This window comes from Eubalaena glacialis, chromosome X (genome assembly GCF_028564815.1).
Source record: "Eubalaena glacialis isolate mEubGla1 chromosome X, mEubGla1.1.hap2.+ XY, whole genome shotgun sequence".
NCBI lineage: Eukaryota > Metazoa > Chordata > Mammalia > Artiodactyla > Balaenidae > Eubalaena > Eubalaena glacialis.
In genome coordinates this window covers 95,844,845-95,856,972 of record NC_083736.1, presented here as the reverse complement: position 1 = coordinate 95,856,972, position 12,128 = coordinate 95,844,845, and the positions used below count along the sequence as shown (strand labels likewise).

The following is a 12,128-nucleotide window of genomic DNA, read 5'->3' as shown; positions in this document are numbered from 1 at the left end:
TGTTTTTTCCACTCTGGGTACATAGTTCCATTTTAGCTTAGGGGAGAAGGCCTAAAAATGTTCCTTGTCAGGCTGTGAATATCAGCTTCCAATTTGGCAAACTTCTGACCAGAGTTCCTTTTAAAGAAAAATTTTCTCAAATATCTTGTAAGGTTTTTAGAAGCAGTAAATATTCCTGGCAGTATTGAACTCTTTTTTAATTTATTTTTTCCTTTTACCTTTAAGCCGAGTGTATTCCTGTCAAGTTACTTCCAACCAAAATCAATAAGCCTTTTATGGCTTAACTGTGGACACATGAAGCTTCCCCAAAGATGGTGAAAAGATATAGTTCTCCCATGATCCAGGCCCACTTGCAAAGATAACCAAAAGAAAAAAAGACTTGGACAAGTCCCCTGAGAGCTGGCAACAGTCAGCAGGACACTAGCCATAAATGGAGTGCAACCCACATTTCTGTCTGGTCATATTCTTCGGGGCCCAAACCTGATGGTTGAGCTGCCTGTACATGTAAGCAATGACTTGTGTGCCCCAACAGGAAGAAAGCCAAGCCAAGTCCTCAGTACACAAAATGAGAGACAGACAGGAAAGTCATAGTTGTTCCTGGGATGGAAAGGATTGATAACAAATGGGTACCCCAAAACCAAACTCACAGGAGTCCGAATTTGGAAAAAAAGGGACACCATGAAATTTTACCTTCCTCTCTTAACTGGACACTACAGACTGAGATCCAGGAGAGCTGACTTTGGTCAGAATTCTTACCTTTCACTGGCTTCTGTCAGTTTTCCTGCGGTCCCATCTATAGGCTCCAGAGCAAGTGAGGTGTCCCAGAGGGTCCCATCTGTGTTATCAGAAATTGTAGGGGAGGAAAAATAATTTTCTCTCTACCCTTCTGAGTACTTGGCTGAGAATCCTTTTTCTTTAGGGCACCTTGTAAATGGATGAGCTCATCTAGGTTAAAAGTTTCTCACTGTGGCCACTGTAATTAAAGATTATCTTTGGTAAGGTTAAACCATTTTTTCAGACAAACACAGGTTCTGGGCCCATAATTTTTATACATATAGTTAGCTGGAATCCCAGATGGAGTAGTCTCTGACTCCTTGGACTCGAATGAACCAATTTTTTTCTTTTTTCCTCTTAAAACAAAATTTATTTACCTGAGGCCTCACACTGGCCCAGTCCAGTGTAAGTCAGACCAGTCCAACTGCAGACCCAGTCTGGAAAAATAAATGCTCAAGTAAAGTCGGATCCTCATAATGCAAAAGCTATAGAGCTTGGATATCCATGACGGACTTATTCACGACCTCCAGACACAGAAAGAAAGCAATGAGCACAATGGGATCAGCAGGTATCTACTCTTGCTCATTGCTCATTTCTCCTTAGGGCCATTGGTGATCTCCTTTGGATCCCACTTCTGACACCAGGACAATTAAAAGATCTGAAGAATATTAAAAATTTTAAGAGTTTATCTGAGCAAACATTGATTCAAATTGGGCTGTAAAAAACTAGAAGTTGTTAAAAGCACTCCACCAACGGGACCTAGGGACAAGGATTTTATAGAGAAGACACAGAAGCAAAGCAAAAAAGTTATCTGATTTGCTATAGCTTAAGTGGTTGCATTATTTGGGAAAGCCTAGTTGGCTGCTTGTGATTAGTTGTTCTTATTTTATTTTATTTTAATTTGTTTTTAATTTTTTAATTTAATTTTATTTATTTTTTTTATACAGCAGGTTCTTATTAGTCATCAATTTTATACACAGCAGTGTATACATGTCAATCCCAATCGCCCAATTCATCACACCACCACCCCCACCACCCCGCCGCTTTCCCCGCTTGGTGTCCATACGTTTGTTCTCTACATCTGTGTTCTTCTTAACCTTGAGAAACTTATAGGAACTGACTCTGGCTTAGGTTTTTATTTGCTTACATAGACTACCAAGTCATTAGAGCCACCTCAGTTTAATGGTCTCCTTGTTTCATTACCATAACAGTATAGAAGAGGAAAACTTCCCAATTGATTCTATGAAAGCAGTATCACTCTGATATCATAACAAGACTAGGTACAACAACAACAAAAATACAGACCAATATTTTTCATGAATATAAATGCAATCCTCAACAAATTACCAGCAAGTTGAATCCAGCAATATATAAAAAGGATTATACACAATGACCAGTGGAATTTATCCCATGAATGCAAGTTTGGTATAACACAAAATCAGTCAATATAAACCACCATATTAACATAATGAAGGCCCCAAACCACATGAGCATCTCAACAGATACAGAAAAAACATTTGACAAGAATCAGCACTTTTTCATGATAAAAATATTCAACAAACTAGGAATACAAGGAACTTCCTCAACTTGATAGAGGAAACCTACAAAAACATGCAACTGACATCATACATAAGGGTGAAACACTAAAAAGTTTCCTTCTAAGAACTGAAACAAGACAAGGATGTCTTCTATTGCCATTTCTAGAGGTTGTACTAGAGGTTCTGGCCAAGGTAGTTAGGCAAAAATAAATAAATAAATAGGCATCCAGTTAACAAAGGAAGAAGTAAAAGGATCTCTATTTGAAGATAACATAATCTTGTACATAGCGAATCCTAAGGAATCCATTAAAAAACTATGAGAACTAATACATGAGTGGAACATTGTGGCAGGATACGTATCAATATACAAAAATCAATTGTATTTCTTTATAATAGAAATTAACAATCTGAAAATGAACTGAAGAAAATGATTCCATTTACGATGACATCAAAAATAAAAATATTTTTAGGGATATGTTTAACAAAAGAAAGTCCAGGCTTATAAATTGAAAATACAGAATGTTGTTGAAAAAAAATTAAAGAAAACCTAAATAAATGGAAATAAATCCCATGTTCATGGATTGAAAGACAGTATTGTTCTAATGGTAATATTACCTAATTGATCTACAGATTCAGTGCAATCCCTATTAAAATCACATCTGGCTTTTATGTAGAAAATGACAAGGTGATTTCAAAATCAAAGGATCCAGAATAGACAAAACAATCTTAGTATAGAAAGAATAAAATAGGATATCCTGTACTTCTTAATTTCAAAACTTACTACAAAATGACAGTAATCAAGGCAGGGTGGTACAGCAACTAGAGATTATCATACTAAGTGAAGTAAGTCAGAAAGAGAAAGACAAATACCATGTGATATCACTTATATGTGGAATCTAAAATATGACACAAATGAACCTATCTATGAAAAAGAAACAGAATCAGGGACATAGAGAATAGACTGGTGGTTGCCAAGGGGGAGGGGGGGTGGGAGAGAGTTGGATTGGGAATTTGGGATTAGCAGATGCAAACTGGTATATATAGAATGGATAAACAACAAGGTCTTACTGTATAGCAGAGGGAACTATATTCAGTATCCTGTGATAAACCATAATGGAAAAGAATATGAAAAAGAATGTATATATATGTATAACTGAGTCACTGTGCTGTACAGCAGTAATTAACACATTGTAATTCAACTATACTTCAATACAAAATAAATTTTTAAAATTTAGTTATAGAATTTCTATTTCATGTTTTTTATAATTTCCAGTTACCTGCTGAAATTTTCAATCACGTCTTTTATCTCCTATTTAGTAAGAAAAATTATTATTATTATTATTTAATTTTTTTGTTTGGCTGTTCCGCAGAGCATGCGGGATCTTAGTTCCCCAACCAGGGGTCGAACCTGCACCCCCTGCAGTGGAAGCGTGGAGGGTTAACCTCTGGACTGCCAGGGAAGTCCCAGAAAATTTATTTTTAAATTGAGTCTTATAATTCCAGTGTCTGGAACTCCTATAGATCTGTATTTGTTGTGTGTTGTTTCTGCAGAGTTTTTTTTTTTTCATGTTGTTTGGGCTCATTTTGTACCTGTCTACCTTTTACTGTGTAGACAGACTGTTGATCAAATTGACTGTAGGCTTAGGATGATGTAAACTTCTTGCAGAGAAAATTTACTCCTGTTTATGCCAGGTGCCTGTAATCATGGAATTCAGAATCCCCTGAATCTTAATATAGGAATTTGGATAATTAAAAGTTGAGCTGTTGAGCTGTTGATCCAGTAAAAAAAAAAAAAAAAAAAAAAAAAAGGATTCTCTCAGAAATATAGAAACGAGCCCAAAAGTTTTTCAAGTTCATGTGATCTAGGATAATCTTTGGTAAATAAAAGCTAGTTTAACTTTGTTGGTTTAATTAAAACAGGCATGTCTTCAGAGTTATCAGCCTTAAATATAATGCAAACATACAGCTTTTATTCTAGCCAGGTTTACTAAAAGTCATGTTATTTCTGTTACAGGATTTGTTAGCAAGAAAAATAACTTAAGTTGATGGTTAGCTGTTTAATGCCTCATGAAATTTTCATGAGTAACCTAAACAGATGAATTATATAGCTGTAATTAAAAGTTTATATGTGAATTTTTCAACAGTAATTATATTTTATGGTATGTCTACTTAAAAATAGTTTCAAAAATCTTTTTGATAACTTGAAACCTTAAAGTTACACTAACTAATGATGGATATGCATTGAATATCTAGATCATTTTCAAATAAAATAAAATACTGAAACTACTGAGCATAGGTTTGTCTACTTTGGCATCTTCTTACAAAGGAACTGAAGATATTTATATCTATCAGCAAACATGTGTTGTGCCATACTGGAAATTTTACTATCAGGAAGGATATACTTTTAGATATTATGAAATATATTTTTAAATTTACCAATCCGTAGAATGGTTGTATAACAGGCAGTCCACAATTGCTTACTTTTTAGTTTCACTAGAAATTAAGGTTTCTAAGGGTTAAGAAAGGTAATCAATATATGTAATTAAAAATACTAGAAATAGGGGCTTCCCTGGGTTCGAGCCCCGGTCTGGGAGGATCCCATATGCCGCGGAGCAACTAGGCCCGTGAGCCACAATTACTGAGCCTGCGCGTCTGGAGCCTGTGCTCCGCAACAAAAGAGGCCGCGATAATGAGAGGCCCACGCACCATGATGAAGAGTGGCCCCCACTTGCCGCAACTAGAGAAAGCCCTCGCACAGAAACAAAGACCCAACACAGCCATAAATAATAAATAAATAAATTTTTTTAAAAAAGTAGAGGAATTTAAACAAAAACTCCTAAAGAAACTCAACATTAAAAAAAATACTAGAAATAATAAGGGTGAAAGGAAACAACTGTGTTTGAAAAGTAGGTAAGGAAAATAGGATGTGTGTTTTGGATAAGAAGAGGTATGAAAGACATGTTTTTGTTAAGGGAAAAAGAGTAATTTTGTTCTAAAGTAGAATTACTGGGTGTTCCAGAATGAGAAGGAGGAAAATACAGGGAAAAAAACCTGAGTGGGTAGAAGGAATCTTGGGAAAGGAATTTTATGTGTGGTCAAGCTGGCTAAGATTAGAATGGATTTATTTGTAAGTTTTTAAAGAATGAGCCTTACTATCAAAAGTAGACTTGTGCAGGGACTTCCCTGGAGGTCCAGTGGTTAAGACTCCGCACTTCCACTGCAGGGGGCACAGGTTCGATCCCTGGTTGGGGAATTAAGATCGCACGTGCCACGCAGCGCAGCCAAAAAAGAAAAAAAAAGGACACTGGTGCAAAATTAGAGTTTGGTTTTCTCTATTTTAAAAAGAAAAAGTGTTTGGACTATTGGTCTTCTCTTGATAAGAGATTGTGAAATGTTTCTCTTTACCTTTTGGGTAATCTGCCTGGAAAGCAAAGATTTTGTCTTACCAAAATAATTTTTTGTGCTTCATATTGTCTTTATCAGGTCTTTGATTACACGGGAGAATTGAGTCTTCTCAATGTGAAAAGAGCTATATTTTTTCACAGTTTTGTAACCTTCTGTATTTACCTTAAAAATCTTTTATTGTCACTTTGGTTAAATGGTTAAATAGATAATTAAGTATTGTTTCATATTGATCTGTGATCCTGTTTAATCAAATGTTCAAACTTTTGGAATTTTTGACAACTTCCCAAAATCAAATTCTAAATGGAGTCTTTTTAACCTCAAACTATTTTTGAGATTTCCCAGTGGGTACTTAGAAAATCTCAAAAAAAATCGTCTCTCACCTTATAAAAGAGATATTAAAACAATTAGGTTTATTTGGTATGTTAAATTACGTGGAAAACATTGTCAAATAAGTATTAAGCCGTCTTAGATTATATATGTATGGGTATATGTTATTAGTATAGATATTCCAGACTTGTTTGAAGTTCACAGAAATTTGTCAATACCCTCATTGTCCCATTATTATCTTAAATTGTCATATGGCACAGATTCATGTCATATGCTAATCCAGGATTACCCTTTTTTCCCTAATTTTTTAATGATATCTTAAATTTTATTGTCCACATGTAAATGTTTTATCATTAGCATTTGCCTTTTCCCATTTCTTAGTAGGAGAAACCTCTGGAGCCTATTAAGTAGATTGTGGCAGAAAGTTAATTTCAAAAATCTTTAAACCACTTCAGAATTAATAAGCAATAATATTTTACTCTGAACCTACAAACTATTCCATATTTTTCCTATTTTTAAATGAAATTTTTATTTTATTTTATTTTATTTTTCTGGCCACACCACATGGCTTATGGGATTTTAGTTCCCCTGACCAGGGATCGAACCTGGGCCCTTGGCAGTGAGAACGCAGAGTTCTAACCACTGGACCGCCAGGGAATTCCCTAAATGAAGTTTTTATAATTTTGGGTTTCACATTTTGTTCTGTAAGCCATTTTGAATTCATGTTTTGTATATGGTGTGAGGTAAGGGTACTTTTTTTGTATATTGATGTCTGCTCTAGACTGAATGTTTGTGTAACCCTGAAATTCATCCAATTGGATGGTATTTGGAATTACCAAATAATTGGATGGTAATTGGCAATTAGGCCATGCAGGTGGAGCCCTCATGAATGGGATTAGTTTCATTATAAAAGAGACCCACAGAGCTTCCTTGCCCCTTCTGCCATGTGAAGACATCTGGTTATGAACCAGGAATCTGACCCTCACTAGACACCAGATCTGCCAGCATCTTGATCGTGGGCTTCCCAGACTCCGGAACTATGAGAAATTCCAGTCTGTGGTATTTTTGTTATAGCAGCCCAAACTGACCAAGACAACATTCAACTGTTCCAGCATCATTTCTTGAAAAGTCTCCACTGAATTCCTTTGGGTCCTTCTTAAAAAATGAATTGACCACATATATGTGGGTCTACTTTTGGACTGTGTTTTATTCCATCAATCTATATGTTTGTCCTTATGCGAATACTACATAGTCTTGATTAATGTAGCTTTATAGTTAGCCCTGAAATCAGGTAGTGAGTCCTCTTTGTTCCTTTGCTTTTCCATAGAACCTTTAGAATCGCAGTTTGCTGAGATTTCTATTGGGATGGCATTGAATTTATAGATCACTTTTGGAGAGAGTTACCATATTAACACATTGAGTCTTCTAATCCATGAACAGTGTATCTTTTTTAACTCAGGGCTCCTGATTCAATCATAATTTATTACGTATATGTGTCAAGTACAGTGTAAGGGATGTTAGGATGAATAAAAAAGTCTTTGGAAAAAGCAACATACTAGTGGGTTAAATAAAAATGCCTAACATTGAGAGATTTTAATATTTTTAAGAGCACTGTTACACTTCTCAGTTGGAATTGGTTTGGAATGGGAAGGGATATTTTCAGCTTGAAACTCACTTGTGTAACCCTCTCTGATTATGTGTGGACAAGTCCTTTGATTTTGTGTAGGAAGCCAACCAGGAGACTTTTTAGAGCAAAAATTCACACTAAGAAAGGTATGTAAATTTAAGTGTGGCTTCCCTGAGGTACTGTGGTGTGTAGTTCAAATAATCATCCACTGTCTCGTCCGCAGATTTGTCTCAGGATACAACCCCCAGTGGACCCAAAATATTTGAGTCAAGAGATAAGAAACTACTATAAGCAAATATAAAATGAACTAAAAATGTTAATGACTACTTTGTTAAGAACTATGCAATATAGTGGAGCCCAAACAGCCCTGGGGCAGTACCACCAGGGTAGGTACAACTCTGAACTTGGAAGAGGGGGTTAACCTACATTCCTATAGGAGTCAAATAGGGGCTTTGGCCCTTTGGGAACTATAGGGAGTCAGAGGGGCTTTGTCACCATGAGGACTCCATCATACCAGTAGCTGTCAGCAGAGGGTACAGGGCACAACAGGAGTGCCCAGCAGATATGGTAGTATCCAGAGAAGTGTGGCAGTCTCTTCTCAGCTACTTGGACTTGTTCCTGGGCATAGGTGAGACCTACTCTCAGCCCTCCCCTGAGTCTCTGACAAGGTCCAGGGTCCTACTGCTACAAAGGAGCCCACCCAACACAGGCAAGTTTTATTCCCATTTCACAGATGACAAGACTGACCTTTAGAGCACTGGATCTGTTACAACTGTCAGGTTGATTCCTCTAGCTATGAGTCCCAGAGGTAATGTTTTACTTATCATTTTACATTCTGACAACAGGAATTTTAAGTGTCTTCATTGCCCTCATAAGCTCACTGAATATTTCAATTGTTTATCATGTGTTGATTTCTAGATTTTTTATTATGACAAACATAATCCATATCATTTAAGAAAAAGTGGAGATGAGTGGGCAAAGAAAAAAAGAATCACACATGTTGGGAGCCATAGGACGGTAGAGGACCCAGGAGAAGGTGTAGCAGTGCCCACTGACATGGTTACAACTAGGGGAAGACAGGGGATGGGCACACCTGCAGGGGAGTGGCATGGAGGTACCATCAGGCGATTGGATTCATTTTTGAGTGCAGGTGAGACCTATTTTCTGGCTACCATGCAGGAAAAAACCATCGCCTCCTTTTTAGTGCAAACATTTTCAGAGTTTTCTCTGTGCACAAATGTATTGTGCAAATGTTTATATTTTTACAAAATTGGGCTGATACTATATATTTGGTTCTGAAAACTGTTTTTCCTTTATTGTTATTTTACAGTGTACCATGAACATCTCTTCCATGCACGTGGGTGAAAATCCCCTACTGAAACACAGAGAGCACTGTAGTTGGATCAAAAGGCTGCTGGTAACGAGAGTGACACCTAAAGCAAAGTATCAGCGTAAGGTTAAAGTACATAGCCTGGCAAATGCCTGCCAGGGAAAGCAGGGTCAGCGATATTCTCATCAGAGGAGTCAGAATTGAAGGCCAAAGGCATTAAAGATATGGGATATCATGTAAGCCCCTCTGGCCCCTACCTCCGCCCCTCATTCCCCTGACACCCCGTTGGCCCCTTGGGGTGAATGGATCCTGTACATCTCTTTGCATCCAATGAAAGTCACCTATTTTCTGTCTTTTCCTTAGCTCTTCCTGAGCCCTTGACATATCTGCACATTCTCTCATCATCTCCTCACTGCCCAGATGCCTTTCCTGTAAGTTGTCCTGATAGTCCTTGGGGGAATCGTCCGTCCCCCTGTCCGTTTTTCTTTTTGCTTTCCGGGGCACATAGTCTTCAGCGGGGTGCTTTTCCGCCGCCCACGGCTGACTCTCTGGCTTTGCCTGGGATTCCAGCTTGCCCTCACCGTGTGGTTTTCCCTCAGCTTCAGACTTGCCCTGCTTTTCTGGCTTCCCCTCATCTTCTGGCCGTCCCTCATTCTGGAGCTCTCCCTCGTGTTCTGACTTCCCCTCCACTTCTTGCTTTTCTTCCTCATCTGACTTTCCTTGATTTTCAGGCTCTACTTCATTTTCTGGCTTTCCTTTGCTTTCCAGCTTTCCTTCATTTTCATTGCAGAGTTTTTCCATGTTGAGATGTTTTCCTGTCCTGGGGGATGGGATGGGATGGGGTGGGGTGGGGGGAGAGAGACAAGAGGAAACAAGGGAGACTGAGGGCTTGGGGGTGGAATGCAGGTCCGGATAGTACTGGCATCTCAGCCTTGTCAGCGTTCCCCTGACCTGGCCCAGCCTAGTGTGCCTTCTGGCCACCCTTTACCCCGCCATTCTTCCTGCACTGAGAGCCAACCATTTCCTTGGCAGGCCCTGCCACCTTGTACCATCCTTCAGCGTGGCAGAAAGTGTGTATATTACATATGGTGGGGGGATGGGCAGTGGGGCCCTCAAATTCTGCCCAAGCTGTGCCCTCCACACCCGGCCCCCAGCCCTGTGCCTGTCCAGTGCCTCTCCCTCCTTTCGCTGACCTGCAGGGATTCTGGACAGGTTCCTCCTCCTAGCCTTGCAGAGTGCTGGGAACAGACATGCAGACCTGTAGACAGACAGGAGACAGAGAGGGGCTGCAGGGTCAGTGGACTGAAGTCCCTTTCCTGAATTTGGGCCCTCCTCATCCAACGTTTCCTCCCCCACCTCCCCTGCATCCAAGCCGCCATTACTTTTCAGGCCTCAGGCACCAGACCAGGATGCTTTCCAAACTATTTTGGATCTCTGGGTCTTCCTCCCCTGCAAGCAACCTGCCCCACCCCCAACCCTTTACGCTGAGGTCAATATTTCCTCCTGGGTGGAGAGTGTGAAAGGGAGTTATTTTCATAATTTGTCTACGTTTCACTGTCGCACTGCGGGGGCGCACTCCCCCCCCCCATTTCAGGCTCGAAAATGGATGGAGGGCGCAGAGGAGGGGCGTCGAAGAGGCGGCAGGGCCAGTTGTTGCAGGGTCCTCCCTCCCCACCTGCCCACGCCGCGCCCCGTGCCCCTCCTCACCCATCTCGGGACCCCTTCCCCTCTCCCCGCTGCTCCCGGATCCTAGTCCCATCCGCTTCCACCCCCACCCGGGCCGCCAGCAGCGCCCACCTTCACACTCACCTGCAGCGCCCGGGCCGGGCCTGCGCCTCCTCTGGCTCGCCTAAGCCCGCTCGCCCCTCGCCCGCCGCCCGGGCAGCTCGGGGAGCTGGTTCCGCGCGGGCGACGGGACCAGACCTCGGGGCGGGGGGGGGGGGCGCGGGGGCTGCTGCCCACGTCGGCGCCCTGCCGGTCACGTGAGCGCCGCGTCACCCGAGCCCGGTTTCCCCCCGCCCCGCCCCCTCACCTACATCCCACAGGGACCGGACAGCTGCGGACGGGCTGGGGCGGGGGGTGGGTGTGGAAAAGGGGGAGTTACCAACAGAGCAGGTCGGGGGAGGCTTCCTGACTGCAGGTGCTTTACCTGGCGCAACTCAGGTTCTCGCTCAGCATCCATCTGAGATGCCCTTTATCCCCAGTTGTGACAGCTGATCACAGGCAGGGTACCCGACTTCGCCAAGAGCGCTCCACACGGAGCCCCACAGCCCGCTTTCAAGACCAGCTCCGTCTGACTCCAGAGCCCTGGTGGTGGTGCCCGCCAGGAAGCTGCGCTGCCTCCTTGAGTAGCAGCTATGTCCTGAGCCTCTACTCTTCTCGGCCCACGTGTTCTCTCTCCCTGGCTGATCTCTGTTCATTTCCCTCTTAACACAGATGATTCCCAAATCTACATATCCAGGTTATTCCCTCCCTTGAGTCTCAGACCCATTTTTGCTTTCCCACCAGCAATATAGGAGAGTGCTTATTTCCCCACACCCTTTCCAACATAGTGTGTGACATACTTTCTATTTTTCACTAATATGATAGGTGAGAAGTATTATATCGATGGCATTTTATTTTGCATTTCTGTTTAACAATAGTTTAAATATCATTGTGAATTGTCTGTTCATGTCTTTTCCACATTTTTCTATTGGGTTGTTGGTCCTTCACACTTTTCAAGTGTTCTTTACACATTAACTATATTAGGCCTTTATCTGTTATATAAGTTGCAAATATTTACTTCCAGTTTGTTAGTTGCCTTTTGACTTTATGATGTATTTCTGCCATGCATTAAAAAAAGTAGTCACATTTATTAGACTTTTCTTTTATTGCATCTAGATTTTGATTCATAGTTAAGAACTCTTTTCCTACATGAGGTGAAAGAAGAATTCACCATGTCTTCTTTTAGTACTCATAAGGTTAGCTATATTTGTCGAGGTCATCTGTGGTTAAGGAATAAAGGTTAAGGAATAAACCAGTGTCAAAGTGAGTTGAATATTCAGCAGACTCAAAGCACTAGAGTAACAAAAATCAAAGCCCAAGGCTTATTAAAAAGGGAGGGGTTTCCTAGGAACATCAAATGTTT

At 40.7% G+C, this 12,128-nt stretch overlaps 1 long non-coding RNA gene and 1 pseudogene across 2 annotated transcripts in view; one reads left to right on the top strand and one right to left on the bottom strand.

Moving 5' to 3' along the window:
- The window catches only part of LOC133082367 (uncharacterized), a 29,841-nt gene extending 20,433 nt beyond the window's left edge, over positions 1 to 9,408 (top strand). Inside the window, exons 2-4 of one of the 2 annotated variants that reach the window (XR_009698943.1) lie at positions 7,895 to 8,057; positions 9,002 to 9,237; positions 9,365 to 9,408. This is a non-coding gene — a long non-coding RNA (uncharacterized LOC133082367). The remainder of the gene's footprint in view (positions 1 to 7,894; positions 8,058 to 9,001; positions 9,238 to 9,364) is intronic. The other variant, XR_009698944.1, reaches the window with a different exon arrangement.
- Positions 9,268 to 11,035, bottom strand: LOC133082365 (transcription elongation factor A protein-like 3; annotated as a pseudogene).
- Positions 11,036 to 12,128: the final 1,093 nt, after the last annotated feature.